At 41.2% G+C, this 16,970-nt stretch overlaps 1 protein-coding gene across 1 annotated transcript in view; it reads right to left on the bottom strand.

Annotated features, from left to right (window-relative positions):
• creb3l4 (cAMP responsive element binding protein 3-like 4) overlaps positions 1 to 4,400 on the bottom strand; it is a 30,084-nt gene extending 25,684 nt beyond the window's left edge. The window contains exon 1 of the mRNA XM_083989328.1: positions 4,239 to 4,400. The gene's annotated coding sequence lies outside the window, so the exon portion shown is untranslated. The remainder of the gene's footprint in view (positions 1 to 4,238) is intronic.
• Between the last annotated feature and the right edge of the window lie 12,570 nt (positions 4,401 to 16,970).

Here is a 16,970-nt window from a genome sequence, read left to right as displayed (position 1 = left end):
CCTAAGTACTTTAACTCATTGAGTGCCATTGACGTATATATACGTCAATCAAAATCCAACGCTTGAGTGCCATTGACGTATATATACGTCAAATGCACTTTTCTGCGGCTGGTAAATGGGGACGCTCTCGCGCACACTGTGAGTAATTTTGGGGCTTCTGGGATGTGTAGAACGAAGAAGACTGTAGATCAGAGCAAGAAGTGAAGAGGAAGGAGAAGACGAGTGCGATCGGTACAGAGATAAAAAAGTTGGGAAAAGTTTCTATTTCTAGAGGAAAACGACGGGCAGAGCCTGGAACAAGTGTAACGTGGAGCTGGAGGAAAGCTTAGCCACGGATGCTATTAGCATAGCTCCAGCATGAAGTGATCGGAGGAGGCAGGAAAGGTAAACTCATCTAGATGATCAGCACCGAAATGCCGAAGCGAAAGCGGATCGCGGAGTCAGTTTCACCAGTTGCTGTAAACCGACGTCGTGACGACGAACCGAGAGATCAGCGCGGTGCGTCGCTGCCGCGGCCGCGTCCAGCACAGAGGCTGAAGACGCCATGACGTCTCCCTCCCTCCTTCAGAGACGAGGGGAAGCAGCAGGAGGAGAAGTAGGAGAGGGGAGGGGCAGAGAGGGGGTGAGGGGAGGGGGAGAGGAGGGGGGAGGAGAGGGTGAGGGGGCAGCAACTGCAGGAGGAGTAGGAGAGCAGGCATCACTCTGCAGAGAAAGACTCCTACTTGTTGTATTTTAGTTTTTGTTTTTTTTTGTACAATGAAAAAACATGTGAAATGAAATTTTCAGATGTCTTACATGTTTTTGAAGCCAAAATTAAAACGGATAAATCACTGTTTTTCTTGAGAGACTCTCTTTCACAAAAATGCATTTTTCTCAGCTTTCTAGAAAAAAAGTGGTCTTTTTGGTGCAACCAGGCTCTATTCAACTTAAGATAAATTAAGAATGGAACAAGGTACAAACAAATGGTTTTTCCCTAGTTAAATAGAGAGTCTCCTCTTTCCTTTGAGCTATTTTGTGTTTTCAGAGTCATAATACAAAATATTCTCTTGGTCTTAAAATATTACTCAAAATGCCCCGAAACGCTGGCACATGGCACTGACCATTTTATAAAAGGGCTGGCACTCAATGAGTTAATTGCAGTAGAAGACTCTCTGCACTCCTCCCGTTAGCAACGCCAGCCCATAATAGCCCTGCCCAGAGATTTACAACATACATTGTTGTGAATGGACCTAAAGAAACAGCCTATTTTCGCGGCCTAAAAGAGGTTTTACCTGAAAAAAAATGCACAGTTCCATTGTTCGCTATAATATAATTTTTTCCGGCCCTTCAAAATGCAGGAAAAACACAGTTTTTATTTGGACCTAACCAACTGCTGATCGGCGGGCGCTAACCCTGGGCGGAGGGATACGTGAGTTGGTTAGGTCCAAATAAAAACTGTGTTTTCCTGCACTTTGAAGGGCTGGAAAAAATTATATTATAGTGAACAATGGAACTGTGGTTTTTTTTAAGGTAAAACCTCTTTTAGGCCGTGAAAATAGGCCGTTTCTTTAGGTCCATTCACAACACTGTATGTTGTAAATCTCTGGGCAGGGCTATTATGGGCTGGTGTTGCTAACGGGAGGAGTGCAGAGAGTCTTCTACTGCAATTAAAGTACTTAGGGGCTATTTGGAGATCATACAACCTCACTTAAACGTAAAAATGTTACTATCCCTTTAAGTTAATGTAACTTATTTATTGTATTTGTGCAAAATAACAAAATAAATAGTCAAATGAATGTGTACACAATATCTAAATCTAATAATATCTGCAGTTAGAGGCGACACAGACACGTGCGAGTGGAAGAAGAGAAAGTAAACACACCAACGACCCAACGGCAGAACAAAGAGTCGGTGTGAGAATCAGGACAAACACATGAAGCAAGAGTGGAGGAGGATATCCTGGTTACACACACACACACACACCTATGTACACACCTACATTAACACATACCTACACACCTACACACCTACACACACTCTACCAGTCTGACTGAGTGGAAACCTGAGAAGCTGCTCGACGTGTTTCTGGTTTCAGGCTGAAAACACAGAGTTTAATTTACAGTAAAAAACACCGGTGCTGCGTTCAAGTGTTTTCATATCATGATACTTTTATTTTAGTTTATTTTACTACACTCAGTTACAGGTTTCCTCATTAAGTTTTGTTGCAGTTTATGTTAGATCAGTTCTCACTTTAGCCCTGAGTCACAGTTTAGTTACTTTAATCAGTGAAATAAAGGGACGATTTGTGCAACACTGTCCATAAAATGCTCTTTTTATGTGTTTTTATGTTGTTTTGTTTAATACTATGACTTGAATGATTTTGCACATGCATGTGTTGTGTATTTGTTTGCTTCTTTTATTCGGCCATGGCACAGTGAATTTCGTTTTCCTTTGTGCAATGACAACAAAGTCTAATCTATCTAGTTTAGTTTAGTTTTTTCACCTTTCTGACGTCGTTTACCTTTAGAAAATGATTAAAACCCATGTTTGCTAAAGGCTCAGATGTGATGGAAAGTTATTAACTTCATTTATAAGACATTGTTCTTTCTATTTCACCAGAAAAGTGTCAAATATGAGACTCTAAAGTTGATGAAATAATGTTATGTTCATGTTTTTTTTTTTTAACCTTGAAAACAACAACTCTACATGTAAACTGTGCACAGAGCTGCAGCCTGCCCATGTGTGTTGTAGTATCAATGGTATTTAGCTGATAATACCATAATAATAGGTCAGCTCCAGGCCTGAATCCTCATGACCAGTGAGACGCTGGAGGATCATCTGTAATAAAGTTTATTATTTCATTTAAATTATCTCTTGTGTCCCTGGTAATTTAGTCTTTCACCTTTCTGACATTGTTCACCTTCAGAAAATTAATAAAATCTGTTATGGAAAGTAAAACTTTATACTTTTATCGACCGCATCTCAGAAGGAGACATTGTTCTTTCCTCTTCACCACGTTAGAAAAGTGTAAAATGTGAGACTATAAAAGTAGTTTTTACTGACTTTACCTTTAGAAAAAACACAGAAAAGTGTAAAATATGAGACTCTAAAGATGAAATAGTGTTATGTTGATGTTTTTACTCATTTTACCTCGAAAACAACAACAACTCTACATGTAAACTGTGCACAGAGCTGCAGCCTGACCATGGTTTAAATGGCATTTAGATTATAATACCTATTGTGTTTGAAAAAGGAGTCATAAAGTTTATTATTTCATTTAAATGATCTTTTGTGTCTCTGGTAATTTAGTCTTTCACCTTTCTGACATTGTTCACCTTTAGAAAATTTGTAAAAAATCTGTGTAGAAAGTAATACTTGATACTTTTATGGACCGCATCTCAGAGGGAGACATTGTTCTTTCCTCTTCACCATGTTAGAAAAGTGTAAAATATGAGACTATAAAGTAGATGAAATAATGTTATGTTAATGTTTTTACTTATTTTACCTTTAAAACAACAAGTCAACATGTAAAGTGTGCACAGAGCTGCAGCCTGACCATGTGTATTAATGGCATTTAGCTGATAGCTGTGAGTATTGTGTTAACATTGTGTTTTAAAGCGGAAAAAGGAGTCATAAAGTTTAAAATATAATTTAAATGATCTTTTGTGTCTCTGGTAATTTAATCTTTCACCTTTCTGACATTGTTCACCTTTAGAAAATTTATCATAAAAACTATTTGTAAAGTAATACTTGATACTTTTATGGACAGCCTCTTTCCTCTTCACCACGTTAGAAAAGTGTAAAATGTGAGACTTTAAAAGTAGTTTTTACTGACTTTACCTTTAGAAAAAACACAGAAAAGTGTAAAATATGAGACTTTAAAGTAGATGAAATAATGTTATGTTAATGTTTTTACTTATTTTACCTTGAAAACAACAAGTTAACATGTAAAGTGTGCACAGAGTTGCAGCCTGCCCGTGTGCATTAATGGCATTTAGCTGATAATAGCTGTGAATATTGTGTTTACATTGTGTTTTTGTTGCGTTTTAAAGCTGAAAAGGGAGTCATAAAGTTTCCTATGGATCCACAAACTTCCCAGTGAGCTCCAGGCCTGTGTGTGTGTGTGTGTGTGTGTGTGTGTGTGTGTGTGTGTGTGTGTGTGTGTGTGTGTGTGTGTGTGTGTGCAGCCTGTCATTAACTGATGACATCCCGGTCATTAATGAGTCCAGGCCTGATCCTGGACCAGCAGCAGCACTCACCGTGTGTGGAGGTGTGAAGGTCTGAAGCGGCTGCTGCTGCTTCACAGGCTGCGGCTCCTCATGGCTCCGTCCGCCGGCTGCTCGCTGCTCTCCGTCCCGGTCTCAGTCGCTCTCAGTCGGTGTGTGAACCAGCTGGCAGCTCCGGGTCCAGCAGCAGCTCAGTCCGCTTCCTCCTCCTCCTCCTCCTTCTCTTCCTCTGCTGCTGCTGCTGCTTCCTCAGCCGAGGAGCGCGACACCGCCACCAACAGGTGTGAGTGTGTGTGAGTGTGTGTGTGTGTGTGTGGGGTTAGATACTACAGGTAAATAGATCTGACAAAAAAGAAAGAAAGAAAGAAAGAAAGAAAGAAAAAAAATTCTCTAACAATTAATAATATAGGCCTACCACAATTTGATTTATATCATATTATCTTTTATATGGCTCATTTAGCCTGACCTGTCTCTGACGTCATTAATATCATCCTATTGCTGGTTAAAAAAAATAAATAAATAAAGGAACTGAAAAACTGCAATATTTTTCAAGACATCCGGTCTTATGGAAAAAATATTATGATCCAAATTACTAGATAAAATCTCTACTGTTTTTTGTTGTTTTCTTTTCTTCATTTTTGCATATATATTTATTTTCTGGCTCTTTGTTGATTAAAATAATCTTTCTGCATCCTGATACATTATTTTTATTCATTCATTTCGTTTTGTCAAGCTCTGTTATGCACTCAAATAAATACAAATAAAAATAAAACCTCCTTCCCTGTTTTTTCTTTCTTTTTTTGCTTCAACATGACGTGACGTTTATGCGTCAGTTTTGAACGTCGAGACGTCATGGAACGTTGCCAACACCGAATGTTGCTGAGAAACGTAACTGACGTGTTCAGAACGGTGACGTCACCGGCGTGTGTCTGTGATCGGCGCCACGTCACAGGGAGTTTCTTTTGATGTCTAAACACGTCACAGACACACTGTGAGTCCAGTTTAAACACACACACATTGTGAGTTTAATTAGACACACACTTTATTTCTAAAGTGTATCATCTGGAGAGTGAGTTTAATCAGAGAAAAACACACAACGTGCGTTTAATTTAAAACAACAAAACACTGAGTTTAATCAGACAGCGTTGACTCACAGTAACAGAGACTTTTTATTTGCCCTTTATTTAAATTAAAACACTGAATAAAGGTAAATAACAGAGAAAGCAACAACAACCGTAGAGACAAACGGACAAAAAATTAAAAGTAAAAAACAGAAAATAATATTATATAAAATATAATATAAAATGTCCATCTTCGGGAGCGTTGTTGGCAGACTGCTGTCAGCTGTGCAGGCGGTCGTCGCTCCTCCGCGTCCGGACGACTTCTGGTTGAAGATGGCGGCGGCGGCGGGCTTCGCGGCGGGCGCTGCCGTGGGCTTCCTGGTGGGATACCCGCCGGTGCGGGAGGCCGTGTGCGCCCGGCTCGTCAGCGGCGCCGTGAACGCCATCGTGTCGGCCAACTCCTACATGATGAACAACCACTTCTCCGTCTGGATGGAGGTGGTGAGACGGATCTCCGGTCCCATCGCCTACGACGCCGCGTCGCTGCTGTTTCACCGCTAGCTAGCTCAACCGCCATCATATCCCCGTTGTTACTTTACTTTAAAGGGATAGTTCAACATTTTCTGCAAATTGGCCCATTGCCATAATCCCTATAGTCATAGCAGTAGGTTCGTTGAATTGAATTGAATTGAAAACTTTATTGAGCAACATTAGACAAGTGTTCAAAAGGATTAAAACACAACAAAGCCCAAAGGCTTATTTCTATTGTGGTCCTAGTAGGCTACACATGGATTTAAAAACATGGGAGAAAGACACTAGGGCACATAGACTACAACATCAAAGAACAAGAACAAGATGAAATAGATGAAACAAGGGAATTAGGTCCCAAACAGAAACAACAAAACATTTAACAGACACACAAACAAACAATACAATAATCTAGTGCTTCACGGCTCTTTTGATTTAATTTATCGGTTGGCCAACCATTTTTTTTATTGAGGACTTAAAAAGAAAGTAGGAGGAGCTAACAGTTTTAAGGTTTAAAGGAAGGCCGTTCCACAAGACAGCTGCTGAGTAAAGAAAAGAAAACTTTCCCATACAGCTCTTAAATCGGCAGAGCCTGTAGCTCCGTTACCTTTAAGCTATTTTTAGAACGGCGGAGCAGAGCCGTGAGCTGCTCAGAGCTACGCTACGGAGGCTCATTATGGGATTTCTTGGTTTCCCTCATCAAACTCATCAAATACACAATCCAACAACTCCACAACGCTCTGGTGGACAAGTTGTGACCTGCACATTCACCACGCTATGCCAAAAATGTTGAGCTATCCCTTTAACCCTCTTGTTGTCAATCTGTTCCCTTCCTCCATCCTTCCTTCTTCCCTTCCTTACTTTCCACAATCCTTTTCTCCTTCCTTCCCTAAGTCCTTACTTCTTCTTCCTTGCTCTTTAGATCCGATTGACCTGATCTGTTCCCTATCCCTCCATCTTTCTTTCCTTTCCTTCCCTTTTCCCTTCCTTCCATCCTTCTTCTTCCTTCCTTTAACAAATCTGTTCCCTGACTTCATCTTTCCTTCCCTCCTTTCCCCCTTCCTTCCTTTCCTAAGTCCTTACACTTCTTCTTCCTTCCTTGAACAAATCTGTTCCCTATACCTCCATCTTTCTTTCCTTTCCTTCCCTTTTCCCTTCCTTCTTCCTTCCTTTAACAAATCTGCTCCCTCCCTCCCTCTTTCTTTCCTTTTCCCTTCCTTCCATCCTTCGTCTTCCTTCCTTGAACAAATCTGTTCCCTATACCTCCATCTTTCTTTCCTTTCCTTTTCCCTTCTTTCTTCCTTCCTTTAACAAATCTGTTCCCTGACTCCATCTTTCTTTCCGTCCTTTTCCCCTTCCTTCTTTCCTCCCATCTTTGCCTTTGTCCTTCCTTCCTTCCTTCCTTCCTTCCTTCCTTCCTTCCTTCTTTCCCTTCGTCCTTCCTTGACAACAGGAGGGTCAACCATCTAGTCCTCTCAAACTTCCTCTGCTTTCTTCTCTCCTCTTCTTTCTTTCTTCTTCAGGCCCCCACATAGTCGGGCGTACAGTGCACCCACTGTCCGCGGACGTTTGAGGTTTCATAGTGAAACCAAGGGGGCAGTTGTCGGTCTGAGAAATGAAGCTCACTTCCGCGTTCAACAAACTGCAATCCCCTCTCCTTCCTCTGGGGGCTGGTGTCAGAAAGCAGCATTCTCCATAGACCACCATGTTAAAATCTGCAACTTTACATCCTCAATAAACATGATCAAAGCCTGGTGTCACTGGCACGTTTTTTTGGTCTCAATTGATAGTTTCTACCCCCACACACACTCTGAGGGGGGTGATTTTTTTTTTAACTCCACCGATTTTACTCTTATGGGAGCGTGGGAGCTCATTTCTAAGGTTTTTTTTTCTTTCCAAAATGAGGCCCTATGTTCCCACATTTCCTTTATCATCAATTTGCATCAGATTTTATCCCCATTTCTCCCAATTTAGTAGTCAATTTCACCCAACCTATTATCCAGTAGCAGTTGACTACAGATGTAGCTTTTAGCTAAATCTGGGAACATAGTGCTGACCCTTTCCAACACTGCTACCGAAATTAAACTCACCTCCATGAGTTAGTGCAATTTAGACAACAAACTTCTACAGTAGTACAAATAGCGTTAGTAGTAGTAAACAAACCATTAGAAAGTTTGTACAGTAAGTAGGCTACACCAGGAATTCCGGACATTGTTTGGCTCGAGGTCATGGTGCAAAGGACCCTAGGTTGAAATTACTCTGAATCATCCCTTTAAATGCGGTATAAAAATTACCTGACTTAGAGTTTCATTTTGAGAAAACTTTTAGAAATAGGAAAAATCTTAGAAATTAGGCAACATAGGGCTGTGGGAACATAGGGACTCATTTTCAAAATTTTCTGTGAAAAAAAATTCTTAGAAATGAGGGATCATTGGGCTGTGGGAACATAGGGCTGACCCCACTCTTATTAGGTTTAAAATTCTCGCCAATTAGGGCGCGGAAACGTTGAGTGACACGTGCTGCGCCGCATCTCTCCAAATATGGAAAGTAGGCCTACACTCCCACTAAAATCCAAGATGGCGCAGTTCAAGTGCCCATAGTAGCAGCACAAAAACGACTCCTCCAAACCAATGGGTGACGTCATGGGTGCTACGTCTATTCTCTTTACAGTCTATGAGTGAAACGCACGGTGTCACATTTAAAACAGGTTGATGTGAAGATTTCCCACCGAGCAGTCAGTTGTGTCACACCGAGTATGCGTATGTGAAGTCGTGCGTGGACGGGTCTGCTTTGGTCAGCATTGAGTCTGCCTCGAGTACGCGCGGACGTCTGCGGAGTCAAGTAGGCCCAAGTATGTGGGGGGCCTTTCTTATTCTTCTTTCCTTCTTCTCCTTCTTTTCAACGATCTATGTCCCGTCTGTCCGTCCTGGGTGAGGGATCCCTCCTCTGTTGCTCACCCTGAGGTTTCTCCATCTTTTCCCTGTGAGTTTTTCCTCAGTCGATGTGAGGGTCTAAGGGCAGAGGATGTAAAACCTTTTCAAACAAACTGTTTTCTTTCTTCTAATTCTTCTGTTTTTTTTTAAAAGTTTTCTGTCTTTTTCTCTCTTTTGAACTCACTCTATAAATGTCTCAACTCACCATATATCACTCAAAATAAAATATAAAATAAAAATAAACAAGGTCTGACTCAAGCTTATTTGCAGCATTGGATGATGATTTGAAACTACATTAATTAAAGTTTGAACATAAAGAATAAGGCTACATCCTTCAGTAGGAGCAGGGCTTGGTGGTCTCCCTCTCTCTTTTTTATTCACATATCCAGGTGGAAGAGCCTGCCACTGGGGCCCCGTTTATACAGTACGTACCCGGGTATTTTTTAAATACGGAGACATTAACCATCGTTTGCACCCTCCGTTTACACGCAAACGGAGAAAACGCCACTGAAAACGATGCTTTTTAAAAACTCCGGCCAGGGTGGAGATTTTGGAAAACGCCCGTTTTCACGTTTGCATGTAAACGGAGAAAAACGGAGATTTGGGTAGCCGACATCAGACCCTGACGTCTAACCGTAACCATATTACATAACTTAATAAAATAAATAAATAATAATAATGATAAAATTTAATGCAGACTGATGTGTTCATTGTAAAACATGTATTTATTGATGTAACGTTAAATGGGCTGATTTCTGTACAGAGTCCCGAGGCTGGGCTGCTCTTCTGTCCAGTAATAGTTAACACACATGAAGCTTCACTTTTCATTCAAACAAACTGCTACTGCCACAATTGTTAGATTTCATCAATGAGACCAACATTTATCTCCTAAAAATAATTTAACCAGCCGGTGGTAAACCTCTAAAAACCTGCGGGTAAGTTATTTACACATCGTTTTGATCCCGGGAGGACGACAGAAGCTGGCCGGCCGAGCAGCACTGCAGAGCGGCCACTGTCTCTGTGATGTCCCGGTCGTTGCTCCACAGGTGGAGCTTCACTTCTCCGAAAAAAAAAGAAGCTTCAAGCTTCACCTCTCCGAGAAACATGGGAGCGAACTTCTAAACAGCCGTCATCTGGATAAACTGGCCGTATATTTGGCATCTAAAGTTACTTTCTCGCATGAAAAAATATTAAAACTTTACACACAAGGAGGGCAAGTAACGTTGTTGTTGTTGTTGTTGCTGCAGGATCATGTGCGGGATTCTGATTGGCTGACGTGGGCTTGAGCTTCTCGCTACACTGCCACCTACAGGTTTGGCGTGCTCTTGACGGCATATATACACGGGTCAGTGTAAACGAAACGTTTTCTGAAAACGGACTGGTGTGCACGCAGTGTTTTTTATAAACGGAGAGGGGGAAATCTCCGTTTTTAAAAATACTCGGGTACGTATAAACGGGGCCTGGGACCATAGACTGTAAAAAGAATGGACGTAGCGTCCGTGACGTCACCCATTGGTTTGGAGGAGTCTGTTTTGTGCCTCTACTACGGGGGTTAGAACCGCGCCATGTTGGATTCTACTTGCCATATTTGGAGCGGTGCGGCCGTTGGCCGGCCGAGAGCCCGCCCACTGGCCTCGTAGCAGCGGTCGCCGGACCTGTCACTCAACGGTTCTGCGCCCTGATTGGCCAGAACTTTAACCCTAATAATAGTAAAACGGTAGAGTTTTAAAAAAATTCACCCCCCTCAGAGTGTGTGCGGGGGTAGAAACTATCGATTGAGACCAAAAAAATAAAATGTACCAGGCTGTAAATATGTTTTTTTAAGCTGTAAAATCGGCTATTTTAACATGGGGCTCGATTGGAGTTGCTCCCTTCTGGAGCCAGCCCCCAGCGACAGCCGAGGGGATTGCAGCTTTTTGAATGCGGAAGTGAGCTTCACTTCTCAGACCGACAACTGCCCCCTTGCCTGGGACTCCCTACCTTGCTGCTCCGCCCTACTTCATCTCCGCCCGCACTAAGTGGTGGACCAATCCCGTGCCAGGACTGTGCTTAAAAGGCCTGCTGTGGGGAACACAGCTCTCTCACTCTGCTTGCTCCATGCTTTGCCTCCAGAGCTGGTAGCTGGTGATCAGCAGGCTCTTGTTTTCTTTTTGTTAAGGGTTTGTGGAAGGGAGGTGGGCCAAGGTAAGACTGGGGTACCCTTTACACCACCACTCACATAGGTTGTTTATGTTTGAGACACTAGGTTAGGGGTTGGTGCCACCTGTGTATAGTTTTGCTGCAGCCATTTTGTTAGCTCAGTTAGTCGGGCCTTGTGTTCTTTTCTTTTCTTCACCTAGCAAGCAGTAATTAGGCCCAGTTTTGTTCTATTTTATTTCATTTCTTTGGCACAACCCACACGGCCATCCTTCCCTCATCCACCTGTAAAATCCTGTTCATTTATTTGCTTCTCATTTATGTGAATAAACCCTTATTATTTTTGTCCTCAAGTTCTGTCTCTCTCTCTCATCATTTGTTTGTTGAGTTACCGTCTCCAACTGGAGCTGTAACAAATGACTACAGGGATTGGCCATGTATTTATTTATTTTACTGTCGTTTTCTCGTGATAACTACTTGTTTTGTTATCCTGAAATGTGTTTGCACGTGACGACACATTCATGTATTTCATTATCTTGATATAACAGAAGAAAATTGTTGGTTTGTAAACACAGGAAGTGACATGTGTGCAGCTGTACAGATGTTGCCTAATGTGCTGGCAGCAGGATTGCACTTTATCAAACTATTGTTATAAAATCCTATGGAAAAGAAGATATCAATTAACCCAACATTCATTACTGTAAAACAAGGCAGCTCCAACTTCATCATCAATACAAAATGTGTATTGTTAAGTCCTGACGTCACAAATTTATTTCCGGGTCCATCGCTAACACAACAAAGTATCCTACCGCATGAAAACAATGAAAACCGGACATTTTCATGAATGTATATGTACACAGACGTTATCGTTATCGATACGTATTACGTTTGTTTATCTGCTATTCGATGTAAAATAGAGTTAACGCTAAGTAGCCGCTCAGCTAAAGGTAGCGTTAGCTGATAGCCAGGCTAACAACAGCTAACGCTCATATCAAAACATATCTCCATCAAAACGTAGTTGCTGGTCACAGCAATTACGGCGAAGAATGCTTCCTTTTTTCTTTTTTCAGCCGAGTTTAGACTGAGAATTGTCACCGTGTTCAACACCCGCTGACGTCGGACCGGGTTTGAATTTTCAGGTCCGTTTATAACTGTAGCAGCAGCAGCAGCAGAGACGGGAGCAGCGTAACAGTCGGATAGGCTATATACAAAAGAATACAGAAGACATAGAAAAGAAAACTAACTGGTGAACCCAGTTTTCATACAGTTTATGTCTGATAGAAATGACACTGATCACATTCTCTGACTCGTCTCCATGGCAACAGCAGCGGCAGCAGACAGTTGCGAACATGTGACGGATGGAACGTTGCCTACGTCGCACGCAGTTGTCTGTTGACGTGTCAACGTTAAAAACTGACAAGCAAAATATATATATATATATATATATATAATAATAAAGTAAAAAATAAATAACTAAACTTTTTAGGTCTCAAAATTATTTTTTTCCTTCTCAAACTGTCTGTGTCATCCCGACATTTTACCACTCAAAAATCCCACCATTCTGACATACCGCAATTCCAGCATGCGAACGTCCCACCATTTCAATATAAGGAAACGTGCGCTACTCAACAAGTTACTCTCTCCTTTACGACATGCTGATAGAGGAATACCCACATGGTTGTGTGTAATTACGCAGCAGAGCGCAGACAGAGACTAGTCTGCCTGTCTAGCCTCTACCTGCTCTTTTTACTAAACTTAACCAACTCCTTTCTTCATTGCCTAAACCCAACCAGTGCAAAATCTTTTGGGGGAAAAAAATACGCCAAATTGTTGGAAAGGCAGGATGTTTAAAAAAAAAAGAAAAAAAAAATTCATTATTACGACCATAGGAGGCCACGGTAGCGTTGCGAATCGGTTAACATGTGCGCCGAAAGGAAACTTGCTCCGCTTCAACCAAATATTAAATATTAAACATCCCTCAAATTGATACAGAGAGTAAAGCAGAATAGTGGTATTTCCTTTGTTAAATGCTGCTGTCACGAACGAATTTCCCCTCGGGGATGAAATAAAGTATCCTAATCTAATCTAATCTAAACCGGATGTGGGCTAAGAAACTCTCGTATCACAACTGTATCGAACTGGATCACATCATATTGAACCAAATCTCTTTGTAATTAAGTCATATCGTTATCAAATCATTTTTTAATCACATCGTATCATGAACTGGAGTGAATAGTATCGAATCGGAGGCAGTGTATTGAGATAAGCATCAAATCGGCCTCAGTGGTGGAGATCAAGTTCAAGTTTACTTTATTGTCACATATAATTACAAGTAATTACACTGAAATTCTTACGTAAATAGAGATACAAGAATATAAAAGAAGAAAAAGAGGATAATATTTAAAAACGAAAAAGGTAGTAGTAGAAAATATAATGACTGTTGTTGTTGTGTAGGTATTTTACTTTTCCACAAGGGTGCAGTATTGTTTCAGTTGCTTTCTTTTACCCCAGCAGCTTAAGATCAGGAGAGATGATTAGTTTGAGTTGAGTGGTGGTGAGAGAAACACAGTTTTTACACGACAGCCAGAGAAGTAACAGAAAACCTTTACGTTTTGTCTTATCTTTTTGTTGGAATAAACGGGAACATCACCCAAAGAGATCACCTTCGCAACCTTTCTTTTTTTATTCCCTCTGGAGTCGAGTCAAGAACCATCCCAAACCACCATCAGGTGACAGATTTTGTTTATTATTGAATAGGCACCACAATGACAATACAATGGCAACGAATATATAAAAAAAGAAAAATAAATAAAGTCCCCCACATACATGACTCCGCGGACGTCCGCGTGTACCCGAGGCAGATTTGATGCGGCCTCAACGTGGACGTCCACTGGAAACATCCACGTACGCGTACTTGGTGTCACACAACAGACTACTCGGCGGGAAATCTTCTCATCGACCTGTTTTAAAATGTGACACCGTACACTTGACTATGAAACCTCTAACGTCCGCGGACAGTGCGCGTGGCTCACAGTACGCCCGATTCTGTGGGGGCTTTATGCATATCTATCTGTCTGTCATATACATATAACATATCATACACATCCCCAGTGGCCAGGCTTAGTTGAAAGCTCACTCACCATGTCAAGGTGCAGGCCATGAGTGGGAAAAATGGAGGAAATGGTCGGGTGTGTGGGGCACTTAGCCAGCGTCCAGACTCAAGGGAGTGTGAGGGTTTGTGCACAGAGCGTTAAAGCAGAAGTAAGCGGAATATTTGTGTTAATATAAGTCTTAAATCGTTCTATCTGAAACACAGGTCTGTCAGTCACTCTGCTCTGCTGTAAGCCGAGGAGAAAACTTTCCTTGTATCCTACAACCTTTATCCAATGAGGAGAGAGAACGGCATAAAGGGGCGGTCCTCTCTGTGTGTGCAGCCAAGGGATGCGCGTGAATGTGGTGACATAGGGACGAGGGCGGGGACTGCTAACTCCATCGGCTGACAGGAAGTTAGCCAAAACCACCGGATCGCTGACTTCTGGATGAGCAGGCCCTGCTCAAACCTCCATGTCCGACTCCTCGGCATCAAGGTCCTCAAGGTTTCCTGCTGCTCCTCTTCTTCCATTGCCAGGAAGGTTGGAGGTTGGTTCTTTCACCTCTCCCGTGAAAAGCCCCGGGCGCGAGATGTGTGAGATTTGCTGCCAGATGTTCTTCATCATACATCCAATGGTTTACAACGACGAATGAACATCTCGCAGCAAATCTCGGTCCTAATTTCCACTTCTTGGGGCGTTCTCCAATGAGGTCTTTGTCGCCAGCTTCCAGGTGGCACTGTCTTTCCAGTTTTCATTTCCTCCCAGAGAATGCTTTCTTTTGCTGTTCCTGTGCCCTCTCAATGTTGCTAAGAACCTAAAAGATCAGTACACAGAATTTAGTAGACCATAGTCCATGAAAACTGTCCCAACCTTTGTGTTTAGGGCTTTCACAGCCGTCACCTACTTCTGTGCTTTCATCCATGGGCCATGCTGCATTTAACACCTCAGGAAGTCTTTGGTGCCGGTGGAAAAGGAGGTAGTAGGGACTGTGGGCTGTCGATCTGGAAGAGTTATTGAAAGCATGACAAATTCCCTTTTGGGAAACAGCAGCAGTCAGGGTTGTGTTTAAAAATATCCATTGTAAAAATGAAATATTACATACAGCACAAAAAGGTGTCCCACAAAAACAGTGGTTAGTGGTTTCCATAAAGAATCCGGGGTCCGCCCGCTATTCAGACATCCCGCTATTCCGACATGTCCTTATTTAGACATCCCGCTATTACGACATCCCTCTATCTAGACATGCCGGTAGTCTGACACTGTTTGATACCACTATTCCGACACGTAGTCTTTTTTTTTTCTTTTTTTTTTTACAGCTGCGAAACCCAGGCGCGTCTCTCTCTCTTTTCTTTTCAGCATGCCTATCACTGGTTTGATGAGGGAGTGATGTTCTTAATCTCAACAACTAAACTATCAAGTCACAAACAAAACTGACACACATGATAAACAAACAGAACTATGCTGCAGTTTGTTTGTCAAGTTAACCTGTCACCTTCAGCACCACGGACAGCGCCGCGGATGAGCCGTGGAGAAGCTGCAGCTGTGAGCGTCTGGGCTCTGGGCTTATGGCCTGGGGCCTCATTTATCAAAACTGTAAGTAAGCAGTGTTAAACTGCTGCTACTAAATGTTTTGCTTAGGCCTACGGCGAAAAGACACCCAAAATATTTACACCTTTTTCAGATCTATCAAACTGTGCGTGCACAACACTCCGCAATTTCTCTTTGATAAATCAAACTGCATCCAAGTCAATTTTATAGAATTATAAATTAAACTTGTGTATCTTGTTCTTGTATTTTAACTGTGATAATTTACTGCATTGTATTTTAAATTGTGTTTTTATGTAAGCATCTTTGAGCACTTGGAAAAGTGTGTTACAAATAAAATTTATTAAAATTATTATAACACACCTCCGCCCCCGGAACGCCTAGACACAACCATATATGGTCAAGTAGAATGTAAACAACAAGGAGATTTGTTCAATACACAAAGATTTCGTCCCCAAGACAGAAATCCTGCGTGATCTGACCTGTAGGAGGCAGTTAAACCAAAAATAATCATGAAACCGTTAAAAAACCAAACCAAGAAGAAGAACGTTTGTTGATGGTAGCCATGGAGACGGCAGCCATATTGGTTTGTGATGCTTCCTGTTCTTCGGTCAGCTTCAGCTTCTTTATTGGTCTACGTTCAATTCCACAACACAGTGGCACCGACCATGTTTCCATCCACACGTTTTTTTTTATTCACATTAAAGGAATAGTTCACCAAAAAATTGAAATTCATGAGTCATTGTTGACTCAACCTCATGCTGATGAATACTCTGGAGTAGTTTTTTATTCCTCAAAGTGCATCTGGAGACCCGGGTGGCCGGTTCCTAGTCCAACCAAAACTTTATATGAGAGTAATAGGGCCAGACACAAAAAGGTCCATAAAACTACACAAAAACCATTTAATATTCCTCCATTCCTTTTATATTATAAAATTATATTTTATAGATTATAATAGATTATATACAGCTCTGGAAAAAAATAAGAGACCACTTGTTTTATTCAAAAAACTACTGACAACAATTCTTTAAAAAGTATTGTTTATTGGCAGAAAATGCATTAAACACAAACAAAAAATAAATTGATCTGGAGAAAAACTAAAAATAAAGATTGATCAATGATAAACTAATCAGGAAAAGTCTAATAATGAGACTTAGTTAGTTAGTAATCGATTCGTTGTTTAGTCAATAAAATGTTAAAAAAATGTCTAAAAACATCAATCAGTGTTTCTCAAATGTCTTGTTTTGTCCACAAACCAAAGAGAGACTCAGTTTATTGTCATAAAGGAACAAAGAAACCAGAAATATTCACATTTAAGAAGCTGAAATCAGAGAATTTTGACTTAACAAAAAAAAATTAATAACATTTTTTTATTTTTGGTTATCAAAATAGTTGACGATTAGTTTAATAATCGATTATTGTTTGATTAATCAGTTAATTGTTGCAGCTCTAGTTAAATTAACGTCCTCT

This window comes from Trachurus trachurus (genome assembly GCF_905171665.1).
Source record: "Trachurus trachurus genome assembly, chromosome: 16".
Lineage (NCBI taxonomy): Eukaryota > Metazoa > Chordata > Actinopteri > Carangiformes > Carangidae > Trachurus > Trachurus trachurus.
Note: the sequence above shows the minus strand (reverse complement) of the source record. Positions and strands in the feature narration are given on the sequence as shown.